At 42.6% G+C, this 20,097-nt stretch overlaps 1 protein-coding gene and 1 pseudogene across 1 annotated transcript in view; one reads left to right on the top strand and one right to left on the bottom strand.

Moving 5' to 3' along the window:
* ADAMTS18 (ADAM metallopeptidase with thrombospondin type 1 motif 18) overlaps positions 1–20,097 on the top strand; it is a 148,531-nt gene that overhangs the window by 40,053 nt on the left and 88,381 nt on the right. The gene's annotated exons all lie outside the window — the stretch shown is intronic.
* On the bottom strand, positions 10,209–10,721 carry LOC114201839 (protein S100-A10 pseudogene; annotated as a pseudogene).

The following is a 20,097-nucleotide window of genomic DNA, read 5'->3' as shown; positions in this document are numbered from 1 at the left end:
GAATATCTTTTTCAACTCAAGGATTATTTAGAAGTGATTTGGTTAATTTGCAGCCATTTGGGGTTATCTTTTTGGTTTTGATTTCTAGCTTAATTTCACAGTGCTGAGAGAACACCCATCCACTTTTCCACCCTTTGAAATATGTTGAGTCTTGTTCATGGCCTAGAATGTGGTCATATTTAGGGTGAAGATAAATATTCCATAAGCCCTTGAAATGAAGGTGAATTGAGTCCTTGTGTGTACAGTGTACTAAACATCAATGTTGTCAAGTACATCAATTGTGCTGTTCAGTCTATTTTTGTCTTTGATGATTTTTCTGTCTGCATGATCCATTAGCTTTTGAGAGATGTATGTTAAAGTCTCCCATTATGATTGCAAAGTCTATTTTTTTTTTTTTTTGCTAGTTTTCATTTTCTCTTTCTGGTCAATTATCCCCATTTAAAATATGCAGTGTCTTGCCTTTACCTCTAGTAATGTTTCTTGCCTTACGTTTGGCTTTGATTACTATAGTAACAGTGTATTTCTTGGTTGATGTTTTCGTGGTGTAACTCGGTTCCATCTTTTCACTTGCAACCTTTTATCTTTAATTTTAAGGTGAGTCATTTATAAACAGCCCATAGTGGAGTTTTGAAAATCCACGCTTTGATTCTTTGCATTTTAAATGTCGTGTTTTATCCATATACTCTTAGTATGATTGCTTACATGTTTTGGTATTAAACTTAGTACCCATTTGTTTTTGATCTGCTGGAGTCTAACAAAAATGAATACCATTACCACTTCGACTACAGTGTCATAAAGATAAGACATTTGAAATTCACCTCCTCTCACCTTGTTAGGTTATTATTGCCACATATTTTAATTTTATATTTAAATCCAAGATATCACTATTGCTTACAGAATTCATATTTATTTAGATTTCCCCATGTTCCCTTCATTGTTATTCATTCTCTTTTATTTTCATTCTTCCATCTGGGACTAAATAATATGTGTGGGTGGGCAGGTAGGAATGTGCATTCATTTATCCATATTCTGCCTGAAGAAATCTCATTAATATTCCATATACATCTGATGGTGACTAACACTTCTCTCAGTGTTCATTTGTTTGCACATATCCTTAATTTTTCTTCCTCTTCATTAGGTTTAGAATTCTAAGTCAGCCTTTAGCTCCTTAAAGATGATAATTCTTGCCTCCTGGCTCCCATCCTTTGTCAAGTGGCCCATTGCCGTTCTTGCTGTTGTTCCTTTTAAGGTAATATAACTTAAAAAGAACTCCCTCTGGATTTTAAAAGAATTTTTAACACCTTTGGTTTTCATTGTAGTACTATGATGTGCCTAGGTACATTTTTCTTTTTTTATTTAAACTTCTTGGGGGGGCACCTAGGTGGCTCAGTCGGTTAAGCGTCTGACTCTTAATCTCAGCCCAGGTCTTGTTCTGAGAGGTCATGAGTTCGGGCCCCGCACCCGGCTCCATGCTGGGCATGGAGACTACTTAAAAATAAATTAATAAATAAATTTTGGGGGGGCTTGTAGTGCTTCTTGGATATGTGGCTTGAAGTCATTCAAATCTTGGAAAGTTCTTGTGGCCATTATCCTTTTCAGATAGTTCATCTGTCTTACGCTGTCTCACCTCTTCTAAGACCCTAATTGCATGTGTGTTATACACATATTTTCAGATAACCAGTAACATGTATGTTACACATTTTCTACTTACCTGTTTTTCAAAGATATCAATTCCCCCTTTAGCTGTGTTTGAATTTTTGTTAAATCCATCTGAAATCTTTTTTTTTGAAGATTGTTTAATAAAAGTTTACTTATTTGAGAGAGAGTGAGCGAGAGTGAAAGAGAGAAAGAGAGAGAGAACAAACATGAGTGGGGGAAGGAGCAGAGGGAGAGGAAGAAGCAGACTCCCGGCTGAGCTCAGAGCCCAATACGGGGCTCAATCCTGGGATTCTGGGGTCATGACCCGAGCTGAAGGCAGGCGCTTTACCAACTGAGCCACCCAGGTGCCCCAAATCCATCTGAATTCCTAATTTCAGTGGTTATAACTTCCATTCTAAAATATGAATGTTAAAATAAATTTTTTTTATTTTCCTAGTGAAATTTCTCACTGTCCCAATTCCTAATGAATTTTCTCAGTTGTTACTTATTTTTCCAAGCATGTTAATTACAAGTCCTTAACATCTATGGCCAACACCACCAGTATTTGCCTCATCCCTCTTTGGGCCTGTTTCTTGTCATGTCTCATGATTTTCATTAAATCATGAACATTATGTATGAAAAATTAGATTCTAGATAAACCTTTAGCTTCTTGAGGCAGTTAGGTGAGAGTGGATTCTATCGGGTAGATCAGTTTAATCCAGAGAGCTGTTTTGAGGCTGAACTTCAGGCTTTGTAAAATGTGGTCTATTTCTCATTTTCCTGTACTTCCGAGAAATATCCCTCCCAGTGTCTCAGGTGCAGACTGGAGGTGTTCACCAGTGTTTCTTCTTCCTTGGTCAGTTTTCTTATTATCTCCCCTTGAAACTGCCAAGGCGTTGGTTTGGCTGCTCCGAATTTGGGGTTGTCACTTTTCTGCTTGGCTTCCCTGGATCAGCACCATTTTTGAAGTAGCATGTTCCTCAAAGAGATAAGCATTTCAGACGATGGGCTTCACTTCTGTACGAGATGTTGGCCCTTCTAGTCCTAGATAATTTGGTAGCACCAAACATAAGTGTCCACATTTCCTAGTTTGAATCAAAAGAATCACGCTGAGGTTTCTAGGTGTTTTTTTTTTTTTTTTTTTTTTTTCCCAATTGCTTTAAATTGGGCTTTTCAGGCTCTTCATTGAACGCCTTGAGGGGACAATAATGTCACATGCTCAGATCACTTACTTGTGTTTCCCTTCACTCTGGCATCTCCACCCTTTTGGTCCTGAATGTCTAGATAGTTATTTAATATCTTCAAACAGATTTCTTTTTTGGGGTGGGGGAGTAGAAATCTTACAAAGTTTATTTAGTTGTTCTCAGTGGAAAGAATGGTCTACTGCAAGATAGCCTTGATTTATGTCTTTATTGTTAAATAATTGAGTTATTGAGGGCACTAGAAAAGAGAGAAAAGAAATATTGGAAATGATGGGAACAGCTAACATAAACTGCTGCTGCACCCTTGTTTCGTCGCTGGCACTGTGAGGGATGGAAATACAAAGAAGCCACATGCATATGGATAAAGAGGTGTCATCATTTTGCTTGTAATGCCACTTTATTTTTTATGAAGGGTTGTGCTTAAGAAGGTAGTGAATACTCCATTCCCTTATCAGAATTCCTTCTACATATACCTAGTTAGTTTAAAAATGTTTTTCTTGATCCAGGGCGCAAGATTTTAAACACTCTACTATACCACCTTTCACTTGATACTAACAATGTCTACTTCTTTTTTAAAAATATGTTCCAAGTGCTTCACTTTGTTATTCATTTAAGTCTTATAATACACACATTACAGAGGTTCATTATCATCACCATTTTACAGAAGGAGAAACAGTGAGAAGGGTGTTACGGACTGAATGTTTGTGTCCCCCACCACTTCCCTGAATTCAAATGTTGGAGCCCTACACCCCAACGGGATTGTATTTGGAGGTCGGGCCTGCCAGGGGGTAATAAAGGTTAAATGAGGTCCTAAGAGTGGGGCTCCAATCTGATATGGTGCCCTTGTAAGAAGAGGAAAAGACACTAGAACTCTCTCCCCTCCATGTGAGGATACCACAGAAAGGCAACTCTCTGCAAGCCAGGGAGAATGCTCTCACCAGGAACTGAGTTCAGTGACACCACGATCTCAGACCCCCGGCCTCCAGACCTGTGAGAAAATACATTTCTGTTGTTTAAGCCATCGGTCTATGGTATTTCATTATCTCAGACCCGGTCCGAGCAGACCAGTTAAGGAGATTAATCAGTCAAGGTCTCTCTCATCTGTTGAGGCTGAGGAAGAACCTTTGTAGAAGACTGCTTTCCTGTTTATGAAAAGCAGTACTTAAGACACGCCGGAAGTGCTCATTTCCTAGGCAGTATTCTTCAGTATTAGTTGGAGCTTAAGTCTGACTGTAGTCATTCTGCTCATTTAGAACCTCAAATCTGTTCTCTTGTTGAGTGAAGTCAGGGCCATGCCGGACTCGGAATTGGACATCACAAGATGGTCTCCGTGGTGGGTCGGGGAGGTGCTCAAGATAGCAGAAAGAATTCTATTGTTTCAGTCTGGTTTTCGTTCAGGATTGAAAAACTGGGGATGCATTTGACCAAGGGCTGCTTGTCTGGACATGAATTTGGACTTAGCTGCCAACACACCGGTGAGGTGTCTAGATTTTTCTCCCCCCAGTCCCAGCATGGGGCGGCCAAGTGTTTCTTCAAGACAAAGTCTTACATGAATTCTCTTGTATTGCCCTGGTCTGGATTTCAGTGTCACTTTTGGTCAGAGCTGACTGACCCGAAATCACTCGAAATTTTTTTCCTTACCAATGGCTGGGGCAATTAACAGCAGTGCTAAAAATATTTTTCTGGAGGCTCGGGCCTTGTTCTTTCATTAAGATGTTGTTCAGATATCTTCTTCACTGAGAAATCTCTGATGCTCCCACACAGAGTAAAGGGCCCCTGCTTTGTGCTCCCGGGGCTTTCCTTTGCCATCATGCAGTGTTGCAATCACCTATTTTCTTGGCCATCATCCGCACAAGATAGGTAACTCCTTGAAGAAAGAGACCAGATCGTAATCTTTGCAGTTTCAGAACCTGGCATGGAATCAGTTACATTAGATGAAGGAATCGCGGAGTAGACTGTGTAAGAAATACTTCAGAAAAGCAGACGGGCAGGATGACCTGGACTGGGCTTTGAGGACAATCAAGCAAATAGAACAAACAAACAAAAAGCCCTAGCTGTATTAACTCACCCAGCTACCAAGTATTTGAGAGTCGAAGTATGTTTACTTTTTTCCATGTGGATTTTTAAACAGGATTTAGCCATGCAGTTTACAAGTGCATTTTCCACGACTGTATCCTTTCTTATCATTTATGACTGTCACTGGCTAGGTTATTAACTGACAGAGGAGCCCGGAGTCCAATGATAATAGAGTGGGTTGGAGCTGAGGCTCACACTTCTTTCTTCTGAAATGTAGCTTTTTGTGGTCCTGAGAAGTTCTCCCCCAAATCTATTTTCTTGTCTCTCCAAGAAGCACCCCCTTATCTTTGGTCGCAGGCGTGCATCCATTGTCCATGGAGTTTTATGATCATTGTAGCAGCAGTGCAGAATCAGTTCAAGATTTTGATTCATTCGTTCACAATGAATGAATGAATTTGCTTCCTCCTCCTCCTGCTGGGAGACACAGTACAGTTGTCCCCGCGTATCGGCAGATTTATTCTTCAGGGCTTCAGTTACCCACGGTCACCTGTGGTCTAGAAGCCCCTAGGTGTCCTTCTGACGTCATGTCAGAAGGTGAGTAGTGGCCTAATGCTACGTCATCATCCTCTCATCCCGTAGGCACTGTGTCACCTCCCGTCATCACAAGCGAGTACATTCACCTCACTTTTATCACACCTATTGTTAAAATTGTTTTGTTTCATTATTAGTTATTGTTAATCTCTTGCTATGCGTCATTTATAAATTAAAGTTTATCATAGGTGGGAACATATAGGAAAAAAACAAGGTCTGTGTAGGGTTCGGTACTGTACGTGGTTTCAGGCATCCACTGGGGGTCTGGGAACGTACCTGCCCCGCAGAGAACGGGAGGCCACTCTATTCTTAAAGGTCAAGGCTTTGGATTCACAAGAACCACATCTGTAGAATTTTCAGAGGCCCCACCCTGAGGAGAGTGTGTCCCAAATAGAACTCCCGTTGTCCCTCAGATCTCTGTTCCAAGGTCACTTTCTTAGGAAAGCCCTCACCCTCTTCCCAAGTTGGGTTCGTTGGGTTTCTCTGTTTTACACTCTCAAAGCACTGTGTCTCTTCCTTGCTGATTACATCTCTCCTTTGGTAATTGCACACTTAATTGTGTGATTGTGTGGTCATTGTTTATCTCTTCCACTAGACCTCAAGAACTGTGAGGTCTGATTTTGCTCGCAATACCGGACCTACAAGTACGCCTCCATCTCTATTTTGAATGGAATGAATGACTCTTTCCCTCCTGCTGAGACATGAAGAGCATTTACACGTTGTTCTGACACTGACACAGCAACAGGCTGTATTCCACTCAGGGGGACCTGGATAACCAGAAACAAGGGGACTCTTGACTTCTAACCATATCGGTCCCTAATACCTCCCAAAGTCCCCTATTTCCCAGCCTTCTCAGTCACACCACAGTGTGAGGTAGTGGGTTGAAAGCACGGACTCTGAGCGTAGACAAGAATCTTAAGTTCAAATCCTGGCTCTGCCATTTGATAGCATTGTGGCAATGGGGAAATCACTTAAACCTTCATTTCTAAATGGGGATAAAATACTCCTTACATCCAGGTATCACTAAATGGATTAAGTGAAGGGACTCAAGGAAAACTTTCTCAATAAATGCTTGCCATGATTATTGACAGTCATGTCACATCTTAGCCCAGCAACTTCGTTTATTAGCACGCCTCTTCATGGCACCAGCACCTTCTTGATGACAAATTAGTGGGCTTTCCTCTTACCATCTCCGTGATCTCAGGCAAGTTACTTAGCCTCTTGGTGCATCAGTTGTGTTCACTATAAAGTTGACGTTATTACCACCTATCTCATAGTCCCGTTGAAAATAAAATGGGGCTAATGCACATAGAGAGGTTTAAGCAGTGCTTGGCACAGGAGAAGCGGTTCACATAGTAGCTTTGTTATAATTTATAAATTTATAGTAATGATGATGCTAAAAATAATAATTATTACTAATGTATCACCATGTGATTGTGGCCCAGTGATTGCTTCACGTGTACTTGCTAAAGATTCTATTTTTGTGACATCCTGGGACATTTCCCATGAAAAAGCCAAATGAAGAGGTAAAGAATTCAGGGCTTGGTCTTGAGCCAGGCATCTCTTAAAACTGCAGAAAGTTAGTTAGAATAATTTTGTAAGACTAAGAACTGGAAGCTCAAACCTTGGTTTTTTGGGGGGCCAACAGTGCTAATCCAGCCTGACTTTCTTTGTTTTGTAAAAATGCATTTTCTATTGTTAGTCTTGAGACTGATTATCCATTTTGGTCAAATGCAGGTTCGTATTTCAAGGGGGTAAGAAGGCACATAAACATTCTCTTAAAGATGATTTTTAAAGTTGTTTACATCCTGCTTAAATCTGGGACTTAAAATGTACTCTCCGAGTTTAAAGGCCCAGTAGTAATTCAGCCAGCACTCAAAAGTGGGCTCCATTCTCGCTCCCCATGCTCCAGTGCTCCTGGACACACAACGGGGATCCGAGGGAACCTGGAAGGGCACCCTCTGTGTTAGTCCCTGTGTTTAGAAAGGTGTCCCCAAAATTGTCAGGATAAGGAAAACTGCTGGTGCTTTCCCTCCAGGAAGAGGGCAAGAGTGATCAGACGTGGGGGACTGGGCATCTCTCAGTGGAATAGCCCTTTCTTTGGGTGGGAAGAAAACAGGGGGCCATATTTTGTGCTGTAACAGGAAATTTAGGAAACTGAGTATCTCATTATATAACTGAAGTTCTTCTATGCCTGTGTTTTTTTTTTTTTTTCTTTCAATTATTCTAGAAGGAGGCTGGGCTTGTGAGTTCTCGTGTCTGATGAGGACAATGTGCACAGTGATTAAAGCTCTGGAACGAGACCAGAGCCACTGTTTGATGGCAATTTTCTTGAACGCTCTGTGCCTCAATTTCCATACCTCTAAGGCAGGGTCAGTAATATCATGGACTTCAAAGGACTGAAGAATGAATTCAAGTAAAGCTCTGGATGTGGCATCTGGTACATAGGAAACATGTTTGCTGTTATTATCAAGGGTTATTGGGCCTTGGCTCTGTCTTTATTTGGTTTTTCCCAAAGCAGAAACCGAGACAAGGATTTAGGTGCAGGTGGTTTATTTGGGAGGTGATCCCAGGAAGCAGAAGTGAGAGAAGAGAGAGAATGTGATAAGGAAAAACAACAGTATAGGGGTGCTTTCTAGAAGATTCATCTGGGAGCACAGTGAGCTCAGTTCTGCCAAGATCTCTCAAGAACCATAGGAATACCTTCTGTAACTCCCCCTGAAGAGTGACTTTCATGGAGTCCCATCCTCCATTAGTTGAGAGTTGCCCCGGGGGTCTTCACTCACTCCATCCTCAGTGCTAGAGGCTGAGCGGGCTCTGATGTAGAAGAAGGGCACAGGGCAGGTAGGCAAAGACAGTGCTGACTTGAGGTGGGGTGTGGCCAGCTGGATAAAAGTCTGAGCCCACCTTGAACTGCTCATTGCAGTTGGGGCTGAAATTAGAGGGGGTTGTAAGGGAGGACTCCTAGGAGGACCTGAATCAGAGGGTCGGAAGTTCCATTTTAAACTTTATCAGCTTATTGGAGAGATCTGTGGGCATCGCTTCACTCTAACCAGTGCCACCAGCTACTTCTTGCTAATAGAAAGTCTTTTTGCTTATTTTAAAGACAGATGAGCTGGTCACGTGTTCATATGAGCCACTCTCTTCTTCGAGACAGATGCACGTGGGCTTCTAGATTGTAGATGGCGAGGTTATCTGTAATTTCTATAAGTGACAGTATTACTCAGGCTGATTACAGTTATAATTAGTGGTGGTGGTCATTAAGTCATGGTTACACACTGAATAGTGATTATGGTCATGTATTAGGTAAGAAGTGCTTGGTATAACCGAGGCACTACACTTTGGGCCTGACAGCATCATCTCACTTTCAGCCCCAGATGGCTCTAGGAGTGTATGGTACCATCTCCACCATTTCATGGTTGAAGCAGCAGCAGGTCAGAGAGATTAAGCAGCTTCCCAGCATCCGAACACCAGCAAGGGGTAGAGTATCTTACTGAGAATTAGAGGAAACAACAGACATCACTTAGTTTTATCTTCCTTTGGGAAAGAAAACGCGTAAAGACTTAAGACCCCTCTGGCTTCCCTGAAGCTCTCATTTCAAGAGCAAAAAGCTTGACTCTCCTGATTTAAGTGGAACAGGAAAGCTGGCTTGGGCTCTGCTGGATTCAGGTGCTAAATGAGGTCCCCAGGACCTGGCCTCTCTCCGTTTCTTGGGTGTCTCCGTTTTCCCAAGTGGCAGCAAGGATGGCCACAAGCAGGTGCTACTCCTCCCCCAGTTTAATGATCTCATACTAAAGCCAGACTCGTTCACATGAGATCCCGCCAAGGGCGCAGGGCTGGCTCTCCTCGTTGGGATGGAAATGGCCTTATTGCTAAACCCAAGCAGAGTGGCGGCCCCCAGAGCTTGTGGCAGGTCCAGGTGACACGGGACCCACATGGAACAAAAATGAGGTAGAAGGTGCTTTCCCAGTGAGAGTGGTGGCTTCTAGCCCAGGAGAGCTGCTGGCCAGGTCAGGATGCTGGGGTCATGGCATCTCTGTTTCCATATACGTACGTAAACAGAGAGGCTCTTTTTATACACTCAGCATCTTCCTGCAGCAATCATCCTATGACTTTTTTCCTCATCAGACCCAAACTTCTAGATAGAGATTTTCAATTCTCCCTCTCTGGGTCTCGATCCGTCACTTCTTGGCCCTTTTCCATCTGTTTTCCACCTAGAACAGGAGTTCTGAGCCATGGATGATTTTGCCCCCCAGGGGACGTTTGGCACTGTCTGGAGACATTTTTGGTTGTCCCGGTGTCGAGGAGGAGGGGGATGCTGCTGGCATGGAGCCGGCTGAGGGCACAGGGGCTACTAAAGTCCTACAATGCCCAGGACACACCCCAGCACAGACTTGCCCAGAGTGTCAAAAGTGCAGAGGCTGGGAAACCAAGCTTAGATAAATGCCTTAAAATGGTTGCGACCAAAGTTAGTTCTCACATCCTCCTTGTTCCTGAAACTGGTCCATGGCTCTCCGCCCTTAGATTATCTGACCTTTTAAACATATTGGACAATCTTCATGACGGACCTCCATTTCCTTGGAATATGTGATATGCCGCCCATGGTTTCCTGCTAATCTTTTCACTGCTTCTTCCCTGTTCTTACCATTATTGTTCTTTTTTTTGTTTTGTTTTTTTGGAAGAAGGAATTTGTTTATTTAGGGTAAGAGGGTGCAAGCAATATAAAAATCAAAAGCTTATCTGACTTTTCTTTCTCTGCTTCTCAGATGGGGGTTGGATTTTATTTGTTCATTTTCTGAGGGTCCCGATCTGCTCATGGAATCCTTTATACAGGGGGAAGCTGTGGGACAGATTCCTAGAGACCCTTCGGGAGAACTCTCCTTGGGCGGGCGGGAGTGTTGCTCATGTTGCCTACTTCTTTCCCTTCTGCTTCATGTGTATTACAAAATAGTCATTGCATGCGATGGTGAGCCCAGCAATTAGCAAGAAGAAGCTCTGGAAGCCCACTTTGCCGTCTCGGCACTGGTCCAGGTCCTTCATTATTTTGTCCATGGCCAGAGGGTCTTTTTGATTTTCCGAAAATCCAGGGAACTCCTTTTCCATGAGTACTCTCAGGTCCTCCTTTGTTAAGGAGCCTTTATCCCCAGCAAACTTGTGAAATGTGAACATCATGGTTTCCATGGCATGTTCCATTTGAGATGGCATTTTGGTGAGGTCTGTTGAAACCTTGGCCCGAGGCGCGGCTGGGACGATTGGCTGGCTGGGACGCACGGCCAGTGACCACCATTATTGTTCTTTATACCTGGTGTCCCAAATGCAAATGCTAGCACTGGGCAGGATATGCAAATAAGTAACACAGTCTTGATGCGTGATGCACTTGGAGGGCATGGAAGAGTGTGCAGCAAACCGGGCTGCCCAGCAGCTTCTCTCAGTTCTCTAGACAAGCCACGCATCTTGGATGTGAAATCTTCCCATGTGTAATGTAGGCAACTTACTCAACTCTTTTGTAAGATGCTCCGTGTAGACAAAGCACATCTCTGTATTATCAATATGTGGCCACCTCTACGTTAAATACCAGCATTTCCTGGGGATTTTTTTATTTTGGGGAAAATTGGAAAAATGAGGATCCTGCCCATTTCTCTTTCTCCACCTGGAGAGACATAAATGCACAGTTCCTCCTTTCCATGTGGTTGATTTTTCTTTTTTTCGCTGTCTAAAACAGATTCTGAAACTCTTTCTTTCTTCTTTATTCCACTTGTGGAATTAACAGTATCAGAGTTGGAAGAACAGGAGTATCTTAAACTGCCATGCAGTTTGGCACCTGTTTAGAGGACAAAGCCGGGATCTCTGCAAACACTAATGTTTTTGGAATTCACCTCATGTGTGACTTTGGTTTACGGAATAAGCCAGTCCCCGTTCTGTACACGCTTTCTTGAAATCCAGATTTCCCCCGTGTGCCGGAATTGAGAACTTCTTTGCAGGTTTTCTCGTGACCAGTTGTCTTACCTTCCACATTTGTTTTTTCATTAAGATTTTTACCTTCGAATATTTCCTGTGGTTTGGTTGAAAATGGTTTTTCGACTTTGTGGTTCTGATAACAACTTCCTTCAAAAATTATACTAATCATATGAAACTGGTACGTAACCCATATGGCGTCTGGAAACAGTTATTTTTAAATGACTTTATGCTGAAGTGTAGTCATATTTTTGTAAAAAGGCTGCGATCTGTTTTTAATTTGCGGCAGTTTGAAGCCATATTGATTTTTTTTTTCTGCTGATATTTCAAATTTCCCTTTGTAGCAAACACAGTAAGTCGATTAACCTCTTGGCTTCCATCACTGTCGAGTGGCAATAGCTTTATTTACCCAGTTGGAATGTCCAGAGATTAAAAATCCCTTGAATTCTCTGTAAGACTTGGGTGGAATATGGTAGAGAGTTAGAGACCATCTTGGTCTAGGGTTCGGGCTTGGAACTCAGGTGGCTGGTAGAAATTCTAGTTTTCCCGTACCAGCTGGGTGGCCTTAGGCAAGTTGCTTAAATTTTCAGAGGCTTGGTTTCCTCATCTACAATATATTAATGGAATTTTTCTTACTCTAGAGTGCTATTAGGGTAGCTAAGCGGCCTGGCGCCCTGCCTGGTTTTATAGTGGGAAGTGCTTCCTGAGTATCAGACAGTACCACTACCAACCCTGGTGCTTGTAGTAACAGTACTGGTAGTGACAGTGGTAGTAATAATAGCCGTAATCCTATATCATATTTTTCTAGAATGGGTCTAAAAATGCCACAGGCTTTTCCAGATCCAGATTTCTCCAGACTCTCATTTGCCATCGTCCATTCCATCCTTTTGTTATTTTTTTTAACTCCTACTCAATGCCAGGGCCTTTGGTAGGTGCTAGAGATGGAATGATGGACTTTTTAAAAGGAATATTCCTGCCCTTGTGGAATTTATAGCTTATAACCCTGCTAGAATGGAGATATGTCCATTAACGAATCCTAGAGATACACAATTATGTTGGTAAGTGCTTCAAAAGACAAGCATGTGGTACAGTGAAGACCTGCCTGGTGGAGGGGAATTGAGAAGAGACAGCCCTAAAGAAAACAGTGATTAAGCTGAGAGGTAAGGGAAAAACATCTTAACTAGAAGGAGGGAATGGCTTGTGCACATCTTCTGTAGGAGGAGGAAGCATGACTCACCTGAGGAGCCAATGAGGCCACGTGGCAGAGCCGCACTAGATGGGCAACTGGCCGAGCCCCTCCTTGGTGAGGCTGCGGAGGAGGCAAGGGCCAGACCCCATAGGCCTTATAGGGCTTTCAGAGAACTTTGGCTTCCCCCATAAACACTCTTTCTCCTCACCTTCTAATCTCATCTCAAATCACATTTACTAACTGATGATTGAGTTGAGAAGAAGACATAAGTATGGTTTCCAGCTTCCCCAAAGATAACTGTCAAAAGCCTTCCTCATGTCTCCTCTGGTGCTCTGGCTCACTCTGTACTTCCTCAGACCTACTTGGACCAGAAGATTGTCATGAAGCTCTACTGATGAGGGAAGATTATTCATATTCTCACTAGCCACAGGTAGATCGATACCAGCATTACCAGCTGTGCCTGCCACATAGTATGTGGTCAACAATTTGATTAAATGATTCACATCACTTTTGTTCAGTTTCCTACACAATGACTAGCCCATATGTGAGAGGGGCTTTTTGTGGTACTGAAGTTTCTATGAACATATGTAGTCAAGGGGGAACATATTTTTTCAGTAGCAGTATGAATTACATTTACATTTCTCAAAGTTGGGGCACCTCTGTCAAATCCACCAGGCCACCTTATCCCTTTGTGAGGCTCTTTGAAAACTCAGAAAGTGAGTTGTCCATTGATTTGAGATGAACCTGAGTCCCCCTTGCCTGCCCTCCACACAAGGAAAACAACAGCTTTTCCTTCTGTTCAGTTTGAAACCAAATACAGTTGTAGTAGTTTTTGTTATTGTTTTTGGATATTATAATTCCCATTATTTTTAACCCCAGCAGATGAGAGGTTGTTCATAAAGCTCCTTACAGATATTAAAAGAGAGGTTGAGGGGGAAATTGGATGGCTCAGTCGATAAAGCATCTGACTCTTGATCTTAGCCCAGGTCTTGATCTCAAGGTCTTGAGTTCAAGTCCTGTGTTGGGCTCCATGCTGGGCATGGAGCTTACTTAAAAGACAATGGATAGGGTGGGGGAGAGGAGATTGATAGAACTTTATTGTTGACTCCTCCTCTCACACTTGCTGTCGAAACTACATTGGGAACACCCAAATCATTGTTACCTGATATTGCCAGGTTCCCACTTGTTTGCAGCAAGCCTCTTCTATACTGATCTAAGACTGAGAAATCCTATAAGGTTGATTTCTACTCTTACCATATATCTCTTCCAAATGCATGTATACAGTGGCATTTAATTCTTGCTTGTAGGCAAATGGAAGATCCTATATGTACAAGTAGCCTGACATCTTTTAGACTTCAAGGGACAACAAAATATAAATGTATAAGATCAGGGACAATTTATTGGCTAAAGTTGATGGAAGGATGGTGGTATGGTGTGTCCAATAGAACTTTCTACACTGTCCAAGATGGTAGCTGCTAGCCACATGTGGTGGACGAGCACTTGAACTGTGTGGCTAGTGTGACTCAGGAGCTGCACTTTTAGTTTTATTTCCTTCTAATGAATTCAATTTAAATATAAGTAGCCACATGTGGCTAGTGGCTATTGTATTGGATAGTATAAATTTGATGGGTTCAAGAGGTTATCTACAGGAAGTAAGCAAGGCTGAGTGATTCTTTGTCTTTGAGCCAGGCTCGATGTCTACCGAAAGGATCTGAGTAACTTCCTTAACTACCCACTCCCAATAACTAAAGCCTCCTAAGTCTACATTCTGAATTTTTAAATATGTGTTTCCTCCCTCTCTGCCATCGTTGCTGGGTTTCTGTTGCCATTTTGTCTTGCAGAAACCCAGGCAAAGCCTCTGCTGGATTTCTGAGTCTCGATTTCTTGTCTTCCTTTCAATCATCCACATTTCAGCCATACTAACTCTCCTCAGGATTAACATCCTTGATGACTCTCCAATTTTCACAGGATAAAGTTCAAAGTTGCCAGCTTTAATGAACATATGGCTTTTTGGGTTTCCTCTCAAGTTGTGAAATTCTGGCTGTTTCCCTGTCAGCTGTTTGTAAGTTTTACTAATAATGTGATTTTTATTCCTAATTACATACAGGTTACACATTATCTTTTTATATTTAGGGCTTTTGAAAAACTCTGCCTCTTTCCAACCCCCCCCGCCCCGCCACCGCCGGCCCCAGAGCACATACATGCCAGTGCACATAACAGTTCTATGCTTGGCAAGTCAAACAGCTGCCGGCAACTGAGCCTTTCGCCTTTGCTCCCTCACCTGGCTGCCCCTCCCCACCCCCACCCACCTTGCTAGCTCCCTCAGCTGGTTATTCTCCCTCCCCTGCCCGGCTCACCTGGCTGACACAAGCTAGCCTCATTAAAGACTAAGCTTTGATATCCCCTCTTTTAAGAAACCTTTCCAAGAATTTGTTAGGTGCCCCTTCAGGGATCTCCCCGGCTCCATGGGGGGAATAGGGAGCGGGGTGGAAGGAGGCTGTCTTGTGATGTCTCTTTAGCAGGTGGCCTCCTCGGGCAGAACCTGAGTGCCCTGAAGCAGGGGCCGGAATGGTCTCATTCTACATCTCTAGGGCCTAGGTCAGTGCTGAACCCCTTAGAGACAACAAATATTTGTTGAATGAATGAATCTAACAGTCATACATATGCTGTCATGTGGAGAATTTGCCAAACCCTCCCTCAACCCCCCCCCAAAAAAAGTAACAAAATAAAGCCAAATTCCTCATCATAGGTTGTAATCGTATATACGTTTTGTGGAACTAGATAATGCAAAGTTTGGGATACTCTTGCTTTTATTCATTATTAAATCGTGTCTTAGGTTCTCCCACTACTGACTTCTTTACTTAATTGACTCCTGCCAACTTCATGAGTGGCGGCGGTCTCATCACAAAAGCGTCGCTGGGACATCGTTCCTTCAGTCCACAGATAGTCATTCAGAATCTGTCAGGCATCAGACCCTACTCCTGGTGCCCGGAAGCTAGGAATAAAAGATGGGACAAGAACATACAAGGTCCTTTCTCTCGACGACCCCACATGCTAGTGGAAAAAGATAAACAAGCAGTCATTGGAGAAATATGATACTTTCAGGCAGTGAAGCAGCAAATGAAATAGGCCAGCCTGGCACTCACTATGTCAGACTCTCTTCTGAGTGGTTTACTTATATTAATGTCTTTAATGCTCACAGCAAGCCTATAACCTTCATTTATCCTCCAGAAACTGAAGCCCAAATGGTCAGGTAACGCAGCCAAGGTCACAAGTCTTAGAACAAGTAGGGGAGCCAGAATTTGAATGCAAGCATTTGGTTCCAGTCTGTGGCATGACCGGAGTGTTGCCCAGAGTCATGACTTAAGGAGAAGTGTTTTGTTTTGTTTTTGTTTTTAAAGATTTTATTTATTTATTTGACAGAGAGAGACACAGTGAGAGAGGGAACACAAGCAGGGTTCCCCATCGAGCAGGGAGCCCAATGTGGGGCTTGATCCCAGGACCCCGGGATCATGACCTGAGCCAAAGGCAGATGCTTAACCTACTGAGCCACCCGGGCGCCCCAAGAGGGGTGTTTTTGATTATATGGTCAGGGAAGAGTTTTCTGAGAAGGTAAATCCAGCCTTACAGAGAGCTTGGGCTTTACCATGTTCCTACTGGAGAAAGTCAGAAACAGGTTTGGCAAGTTTAAAGAACAGGCAGGAAGGCCAGCCTGCTTAGGAAGTCTTAAAGGGTAGGGGTGGGGGTAGGGGTAATGGTGAGAGAGAAAGCCAGAGAGACTACAAGAGCAACCAGGCACTATCTTTCTCACACAAGCTGGGTAGATGGATCCATAGCACCCAAGTGAGGGCCGTAGTCATCAAGTACATCAACTACTAGTTAGAAAACATACAGTTTTACACATAGTCTTGGTCGTTGATGGATAAAAGTAAGATATTGGCTGTCATCTCAGTTCACGTTATCTTGGCTATGGTTGGAGAATCAAACGAAACCCTCTTCTTGTACGAAGTTAAAGAACTCAACATCTTGCTGATTTTCTCAGTATGATCATGGTAAACCACTGATATGCAGGGTGTAACCTCTGATTAAAGGAGAGATGTGACAGCAGAAACAATTCATTTTAAAATGCTTTATGTTGAAAGAATGGGTGGGTATATGGCACGAGCAACTGGGTTACGATGGAGCTTCCTTCGGCTGTATGCTCTTGAATAGTGCGTTTTGTGATTGCTTCCACGAACTAGCTGTCCATTTGTATTAGTAATCTGGAAGCCTACACATACTTGGTTTATTGAAATACAACTTATCCTAGGAGAAGGGTGGCCCGAGCCATCTGACATTTTAAACAACTTTGTAAACTTATCTGTGACCCATGACAGACTAATATGTAACTATTGATATCAGATGGAAGTGACCCAGTGTTTGGCAAGAAAGCTACTTCTCATCTTCCTGCCACACTGTGCTTGTAACAGGAAGAGAACTTGCATGACAGTTGGATGAGCCAAGGAAATCTATGAGAGCACAAAGAAAAACTTGGAAACGGCTGCACACATTCAATTAATCCCTCCGTTATATGTTAACGAGTTAACGGCATATGTGTTTGTCTAACATCCTGCCTTATTTATGTCCTTCTGAAGCCCAGTCGGGATGGAGGGTATTAGTTTAATTTAATGCAAAAGGTCATTTGCTATTTTTGCCCTCTGGCTCCCCTCCTCCATCCCCAGCATCTGTTTGGAGTAGTAATCTGGATACTGCAGAAGGCAAGTTTGGTTCACAGAACAGAAATGTTTACCCATGGCAGGCTTCTGTAGTTTGTTTTTCTGCATGAAGGCACCAAGTATTTGCAAACTCCCAGACTTCACAAGGTAAATAAACTATGCTGCTTTTCCAACCTTCCAAGAAAGCTGTGTTTATCTACCTGCCTCATGCAGTGATCGCTCCGTGAGATCTTAGGGACTGTCTGTCACCAAGCAGTGTGCTGGGCCTGATATAATCCCAAGTGCCTGATATAATCCCAAGTGATATTATAAAAAAATAGAATTCTGTGTTATTCTCATTATACAGTTCAGGAAACTGAGGCTAAGGTAGGGAAGGTGCGTGGTGCAAAGTTGCAGAGATTTTAACGGGTGGACTCCAAACTTGAATCTAACCCCAAATTCCAGTTCTTTTCCCCTTTGCTCACTATAGACTCTCCATTCATAACCAGATCTTTTTCCCTAAATAATTACATCTGTGTGTGACACATATGTGGAGTTGGCATTGTGCTGGGTAATCTGGCAGATACAGAACAAGGAAAAATGCCTTGGATAATGAGACATAACTCTTACATAAGCAGTGCACCAAAGATAGGGCTGAATTAAGGCAGAGGTCTCTAAGCCAGACATCCACAGGCACCAGACTAGACGTGTAATGAGGGAGGTGGTTCGGTGGGGAAGGTTGGGGACTGTGAGAGCATATCCTGTATGCTTAGGGGACAGCCACTCCTTAGCTGCTGTCCAGTAGCTGTATAGACAAAATAGAATTTCTGACTTCTCTTGAAAAATTGGGTGAAATGACATTAACATGGAGTTGAAAAACAAACCTACTGAGTAGGGCTTTCCATCAGCAAGAAGGTGGAGAAGTTTCCAGTGCTTGTCCCCTCGTAGAAGCATCAGTTTGAACAACTAGCCGTGCATGAAAATACCTTTACGACAGTGCAGCTAAATGAATTAAAGGCTTAAGCAAAAGACTGGAAACTGCAAAACTCTGTTAGAAAACAGAAATTCAACTGAGTACATTTTAAAGATCCTGTTGGCTTCGTTCCACGATTCGGGAATTAGGCAGCAACCCATCAAGTGGATAGAAAGGAGCTCCAAGAAGCCTATATAAAGTGAAAGGCTTTTATAGGCAGAAGGGAGCGGGATAAGAAAATTAAATTGGCAAAATGTGGAGTGGTTGTGGCGAGGTCACCGTCCTTTAGGGGAAAGCAAGGGTCTTTCAGGAAGATTATGTCCTTGGTACTGAGTAGGTAATTTCTGATTGACTGGTTTAAGATTCCCTTCCTGAAAGAGGCTGAAACTGTAATTAAGTATTACGTCTGACTTGGGGACATGGAGCTGAGCATAAGTGATACCATTTGGGGGCCTATTGTCTCTTTCTTAACTATTGGAAGAGAATATAGGGGAAATGCTTCTGGACATTGGTCTAGGCAATGAATCTTTGGATATGACCCCAAAAATGCAGACAGCAAAAGCAAAAATCAGCCAGTAGAATTGTGTCAAACTGAAAAGCTTCTGCACAACAAAGGAAACAATAAACAAAGTGTGGAGACAACTTATGGAGTGAAAAAAAAATTGCAAATTGTTTATCTGATGTCCAAAACATGTAAGGAATTCAGGCAACTCAATAGCAAGAGAACAAATATCCAGTTTTAAAAAATGGACCAAGGACCTGAATAGACCCTGCAGATGGCCAACAGGTAGATGAAAAAATATTCAACATCACTAATTATCAAGGAAATGCGAATCAAGACTATAATGAGATATCACCTCACATCTATTAGAATGGACATTATCAAAAAGACAGGATAACTGGTATTGGCAAAGACATGGAGAAAAGGGAACCCTCGTACATGGTTGGTAGGAATGTATAGTCACTCTGGAAAACAGCATGGAGCTTTCTCAAACAGAAATAGAACTATCATATATATGATCGGGAATTTCCACTTCTGGATATATATCTAAAGGAAATGAAATTAGGATCTCGATGAGATATCGGCGCTCCCATGTTCATTGCAGCATTATTCACTATAGCCAAGATATGGGACCAACCTAAGTGCCCATCGGTGGAGGAGCAGATAAAATGTGGTATACATGCACAATAGAATATTATTCAGCCATAAAAAAGGAAGGAAATCCTGTCATTTGTAACAACATGGATGAACTGGGCGGACATCATGCTAAGGGAAATAAGCCAGGCAGAGGAAGACCAATACTGCATTTGTGTGGAATCAGAGAGTAGAATGGTGATTGCCAGGGACTGAGGGTGGGGGAAATGGAGGGATGTTGGTCAAAGGGTTCAAACTTTCAGTTATTCAAGATGAATAAGTTTCGGAGATCTAATGTATTACCTGGTGACTATAGTTGACAATACTGTGTTATATACTTGAAACTTGCTAGGAGAGTAGATCTTAGAGTTTTAAACGCATATACAAAATAGATGGTAACTTTGTGAGGGATGGATCTGTTAATTAGCTTGATTGTGGCACTCATTTCACAATGTGTGTGTCTGTTAAAATATCACATTGTACAGCTTAAATATATATAACTTTAATTTGTCAATTATACCTCAATAAAGCTGCAAAAAAAACCCCAAAAACCCTACCAAGAGCCAGGCTGGGTCTGTGGACTTCAATTTGTCGTCTCTGTTCTAGAAGATTGGTCTGCAAACCCTGGAAATCTGGACTCTGAAGGTCTGAGTTGGGAGTTACATCCTTAAGCTTAGTATTCAGCCAGGTTGAAGACAGGCTCT

Source organism: Eumetopias jubatus, unplaced genomic scaffold, assembly GCF_037043125.1.
Source record: "Eumetopias jubatus isolate StellerSeaLion01/CBP00866 unplaced genomic scaffold, mEumJub1_p1.0 scaffold_10, whole genome shotgun sequence".
Classification (NCBI taxonomy): domain Eukaryota; kingdom Metazoa; phylum Chordata; class Mammalia; order Carnivora; family Otariidae; genus Eumetopias; species Eumetopias jubatus.
The sequence above is the reverse complement of the archived record's forward strand: the minus strand, read 5'-3'. Positions and strand labels throughout refer to the sequence as shown.